The sequence below is a fragment of the Oncorhynchus masou genome, chromosome 31 (genome assembly GCF_036934945.1).
Source record: "Oncorhynchus masou masou isolate Uvic2021 chromosome 31, UVic_Omas_1.1, whole genome shotgun sequence".
NCBI classification, from domain to species: Eukaryota; Metazoa; Chordata; class Actinopteri; order Salmoniformes; family Salmonidae; genus Oncorhynchus; species Oncorhynchus masou.
In genome coordinates this window covers 35,799,589-35,805,588 of record NC_088242.1, presented here as the reverse complement: position 1 = coordinate 35,805,588, position 6,000 = coordinate 35,799,589, and the positions used below count along the sequence as shown (strand labels likewise).

General features: G+C 40.1%; 1 pseudogene; it reads left to right on the top strand.

Moving 5' to 3' along the window:
* The first annotated feature begins 555 nt into the window (after positions 1–555).
* LOC135524942 (uncharacterized) lies at positions 556–5,600 on the top strand (annotated as a pseudogene).
* The last annotated feature ends 400 nt before the right edge of the window (positions 5,601–6,000 follow it).

Here is a 6,000-nt window from a genome sequence, read left to right as displayed (position 1 = left end):
GAGGCATCTCAAGTAGCCTATCATGTTACCTTAACAGGGCAATTACATGTGCTTGACTTTGATTCGTCAGAGGTGTGGGGATGTGGTGTAGTACTGAATGTAAATAAATCATAGACAATAGAAATGTTTACCTGGGGCTTGGCCACTTTCTGAAATTCAAATGAACTGATTTGGGTGATTGGAGGTGAGAATGCAAGTTGAAGTCTAGTCACTCCACCCCCGATATGCATTTATCCCTCTAAATAGTTGAATGCACGTTATCTTGCCTATTCATTTCCCCCTGCACGTTATGCATTGATCATTGTCGTTTTCCCAAATGCCAGACATTATTTACAGCCCTGTTTCATTTTAAGCTTGCTAACATTGCCGGTTTTATTTTGTTGAGCAAACATATTTGTTTCTTCTACTATTCTATGTCATTTGAATCTGCCTTTTTGATTATCCGAGTGGATGCTGTGTTTAAAGGCTCAATAACATTCCCAAACACTTAGCAGGGAGAGGTTTCCTTTATCTCATGTCATCTCATTACATACTGTATCCTCGATTGTTGCCGGCATGCTGGACCTGTCGGCCTACTCCACCGTGTCTGGAGCGCACGCTGATGAGTGCCAGTATTTGTGGCCAAAACGGGTGTGCGCCCCACTCTGTTTTGTTTGAAATTAAGCCTATGTGAAACTAATTTGTGTGATAAGAGTACTCTAAATGTAGGATGAAAATGTGTTTACCCAGTGTATGGTCTAGACAACTTATTATGATAACTGTGTGTTATGGGATTGTGCTAGTTTGTATATTTTTAAATATGTAATTAGATTGTGGGGCACATTGGTATAATGGCTGGGTCCATATATATATAGATAGATAGATATAGATATAGATATAGATATATATATAGATATATATAGATATATATATATATAGATATACCTGTGTTTTGCTGTTATCTTTACCAGTGTTGAAATAAGTTCCTCATGGGGAGGCTGGTCATGTCCTGGTAGGCCCCACATCTATTGGCAGGAATGCCTATTTAGGCCTAATCCATTAAATTATTTTGTGTGTATTTTTAGTTTGTTTTGACTGTTGTTTTGAATATTTTCCAAAATAATTTTGCAAGCTTAATTTTGTATCACCTCATTTAACAAACCTACACCTGATTTTGCATTCTATAACTTCGCTGCTTCTTGCCTAGAGACCCCATTCCCTACAAATGTGCGCAACCGCGACATTCAAACAAGGCTGCAAAGAAAATTAATGGGACTGTAGCGACTGTGTTGACATAAAAATCTGGGGTGTGAACTACGTTTCTATCCAAGCGTTGATTGACATGGTAATGGCTCTATAGTATTGGAAAAAACGGACCCCTCCGACGCTGTACGTTCCATCGTGACGTGCCATGGCATAACGTACAGCACGCATAAAGCAACTCATTCTGTCTTACAGCCTCTCTCCACCAGGTGGAGCACTTCTCTCACCGTTTAAAAACAAGAAAGGGACAGGGACAGGGTAAGGGGGATTTTTTGTATCATCACTGCAAGCTATCATGACTCTCAAAGGCCGCTGTTTACTTCTGAAGATCACTTTAGCACCGCCCTGAAAATCTGATTAAAATTCAACACAAACCTTCAAATAGGTATGTAATGACACATTATATAAACTCTTTATAATGTTTTATTTACATTTTAAAGGCGATAAGGTGATAAGTTGGACAGATCGAGCGAAAAAAGCCGTTTCCCCACACGACATCTCTCCTTCTCTCTATCACTAGGTTTTGCTTCCCCACCCGCCATTTTTAAAAAGACCCGATGGAGCTCATTGCCTTCAAGAATCATGCAGAGATGTGCATCATGAAGGGTCTCATCATTGATTTTGTTGGAAACGGGAGAAATTGTGCTTTACAATGGTATTGACATTACAGTTGATCTGGAAGTACTACGTTTTTTGGGTGCTAAAATAAGGTAAATTGTACGGACCAGCACAATGTACAAAAAGTGAGTTAGTTCACATGACCCTTTTTACACAGTCACAAATACAGCATGTCTATACTTATAGGAAACACCTTCATAAACATATAAACACATTTATTTGATAAGAGGGGGACTAATCAAAGGAAAGTTGCTCAACTTGACAAACAAGGGGAAAACTTGACTAAGAGCAATGAGGAAAAGGGTCTGTAGCTTCTGTAACCTAATGGGCTTCTCTCGCAGCATTGAACCACGTTTGACCTCTAGACCCCTGTCCTGCACTTACTTTTAGGTCACAGGGAATGGAGTCACTAAGAACACAAAACACCATGCCGTGAAGGTATGTTTCCACTTTAGCAACGATTGTATTTTCTACTCACATATCTAATAGAACAACATCAGCACTCACATTAGTTTTACAATTATTTCCATGTGTTTTTGGTTGGCCTACAGAAGTGTTTAACATAGAGGGGACAGGGGAGGTCATTAACACATGGATAGTGCTCTCAGATGTAGCCTCTAGCACCCTGCCCCAGTGCCCCTATTTTGGGGGGTTAGACCTTGCAGCCCTGTGGGAGACTCCTGACTGTTAAAGGCCCACACCCTCACCTTGGACCTTGCCATAGGCAGGTCTGTAACTGTTGTACAATTTTCAATCTCATCTCTCCTACAAGCAGGCTATCCAAATGTGCTAAAATATGCTAATTTCCAATAATAAAGTGTTATGTTATTAACATGAATGATCATGAATTGACAGATTGGTTGATAAGGGAAATGTGCAATATTTTTACTAAGTTATTGCCCACTCCGTGACAAGGATCCCCTAATATGATTACGTCAGAGGCTCATGCAAAGTGAGTAACAAGCACCAATTTATGCTTTGGCCAATGGCGCCATCTACTGCATACATGAGACTACTGGCATTCAACCAAGAACCAAGGCAGAGATAAGGTCGCTATTATACGATCCGATGCAAAATAACGTGCTATGAGATGCCATCCACGTCATATGGCTTGTCTTCAAGTTTATCAGTAATAGGTACATGGTCAATCAAAACGTTTCAGGTGATCCCACAAATTCAAGTGTATTGGCCACAGAGGAGGGTTCCATGTACCATGCGCTGTCAATTACACATATGCAGGGTCCAATGTACAACTGTCCACTTTCACTGCTGTTTATTAAACGTTTTTATGCCCGTGTTGTGGGTGTCTGGCAAATATGCTTTTCGGTATTATGATCGATATGCATAATGGAAAATATAGGGTGAAATGTTTGATACATCCAATTCAATAAATTCGCATAGACATCGTCTGCCCATGGACGGCCACGTGCGGGCCCAATTGCGTAATAACAAGGCAGGCCCGTGACTGATAATAATTGCCTCCAAATGAGGGGATCATCATTTTGTAGCAGATGACTTTGAATTGATTAAATACATTGTAAGTGGAAGCCCCATTGATCAGTGAGATGGTTTTAAGAATTTGTTTTCTTCATCACCCTTGATTGAAGACAATCCACGAATCATTTAAAATGCGTATACACAGATCATTGGATTTGGTGACACCTCCATTCATTAGTACGTCATCCTGTGAGTCAATCAACAGACAATGCCCAAACGGAGAGTCCGGCGAAAGGACAAGTAAAACCTCCGTTTTCATTTGCGTCATAGGTTTGTGTACTCTCGTTCATTTGAGGGCCAACAGGCCTCATTACAGATAACTGAAAACACACTACAGAAATCAGCGAGAACATCCTGAGAAAAAAAGTTGTCTTCCAGTTCATGATGCGAAGACGTCATTTCGTATTTTTGCTACTCGCAGCGTGAATAATCTAAACCATAGGATATTTTAAAATTAAGGTATAATGTGAGAGATCAACAGGCCTAGTTATTTACTTATCACGTCGTGTCTTATCAAGTTTAGTTTTCAATTTCCATTCGATTTCATAACAATTTAATAATGTATCTTTTGTGAAAAGGGAAAGCGGTTGGGTCAGACGAATAGGTAAAATTACCCTCTTATTTGGGCCAACCTGCAATCTGTTGGTCAAATTATTAATTGTCTGTTTGAGGGGGTGCTGCTTCAGTATTTAAATCCATTATACATTCATTCATAGAGCTCCAATGGTCCAATCGTCCATCACACTCAGGACAGTGCCGACCAACAGCGGTGATAGCTTAATCACTGACCCATAACCATTCGGACTCAGTAGGCTATCGCTTGAATGATATTACAAGCTTGATGCGTCTGTCTCGTCCCCATATTACAGCGTAGAACCGTGGCCATGTTAACTATATCTATATAACTATATTAGACGAAGAAACTACATTTAACTATATTAGACGAAGAATCCAGCGAAACTGTTGGGAAAGACAACCGTTTTGGATATAAAAAAAAGTCGGCTAAGAAGATAGACGAATTGTTAAATTCTTCGGATTTGCCTCAGAGTTCTACAATGCCTCATAAAAAGGCACCCCAGATCATGTTGGACTTGTTCAACGCAGTGGAACAGTGGAGTCCCGGTAACCAGGAAAATTTTGAGGGCAATGTGGTGCGGAGCTTCGAGGACAGAAGTGCGTTATCAACAAACGCATACTTACGCACGGCTGATGTTACTTTTGTGCCCAAGCATGTTTGAAAATAATGAAGAAAAAAAGAGTTAAATTATCTTAAAGGGGAAAACTTGCAGACTTGTTATTTGAACACAATTCATTATAGTTTTACGCAGGGCATGTTGGTGGAAGGTTTAATTCCTTAAATGTATCCTCATTTGGTAGAGATTAGAGCATGATCTATGTATAATTTCACTGGTTCAGGCAAAAACAACAACTTTTCCTTGAGAAGTCATATGGACCCCATTTCTACAAGGTTAGTTGGAAATATAGACTTTTAACCGTGTTGAAAAAACTCGATATAATTAGTGTACTGTTTAGCCTAATGCATGTTTTGCGCAAAGGTAGACCTCTATGAGGTGTTAGACAGCAGAGCGAAACCTTGGAGATGGAATCTAATCACGTCACGACTGTTGCCTTTATACACTCAGGGATGGAAAGTCTACAAACGTCACACAAATGGTAAGAATATCGCGTCACGTTTTATCTCAGCAAATCATATTTAAACTTGACTTTTTCAATATTTTAATCACATATTTTGTTTCCCCAATGACAGGTGTCCAAGTGGATTTGCAGGATTCTTAACAGCGAGAAGAATAATGGAATTCAGGTTGGTATTACACTGCCATCGGGTAAGTGGATTGAGTCAGTCCTGCCGTCTTCTGAGAGACAGGGAGAATCACCCGAGGAGAATGCCTACCTACAGTAGTTATATTCTCAGGCGATGGAAGATGCTCGACCACTAATCGATCACTAAATCAAGGTAAACTAGCTGGTCAGAATTTCATTGTTTATATAAATTCAGACACAGAACAACTGTGGGGTACATAATTATTGACACCCTTGATAAAGATGAGCAACATAATACAAATACTGAGCTATATTGTATGCACCCCCCCCCTCCCCCACACACACACACAAACAAAGGGGGGGAATTATATTCTGATATACTAATACAATTCCTCAAAGAAAAAAGTGGTCAAAGTATTTGACACCCCTGTTTTCAATACTCAGGCACCCTCCCTTTGTGAGGATAACAACCCCGATCTTATTTCTAAAATGTTTTATGAGATTGGAGAACACATTGGGAGGGAAATTCCCCCATGCAGATAATTTCCAGATCCTTGATATCCTTAGTCTGCGGGTATGGACTGCCCTTTTTTTTTAATTCAAACCACCGGTTTTCAATGGGGTTCAAGTCCGGAGACTGAGATGGCCATTGTAACATTTATTTTGTGGTCAATTAACCATTTATTTGTGTAATTTGATTAAGGCTTGGGGTTATTGTGTTGCTGGACGATCCACTTGCGGCCAAGTGTCAGCCTCCTGTTCTAAAATGTCCTGGTACTTGGTGAAGAGTGGGTGGCAGGTAACCTAGTCATTAAAGCGTTGGGTGGCCAGTTTGAATACCCGAAGTGACAAGGTGAAAAA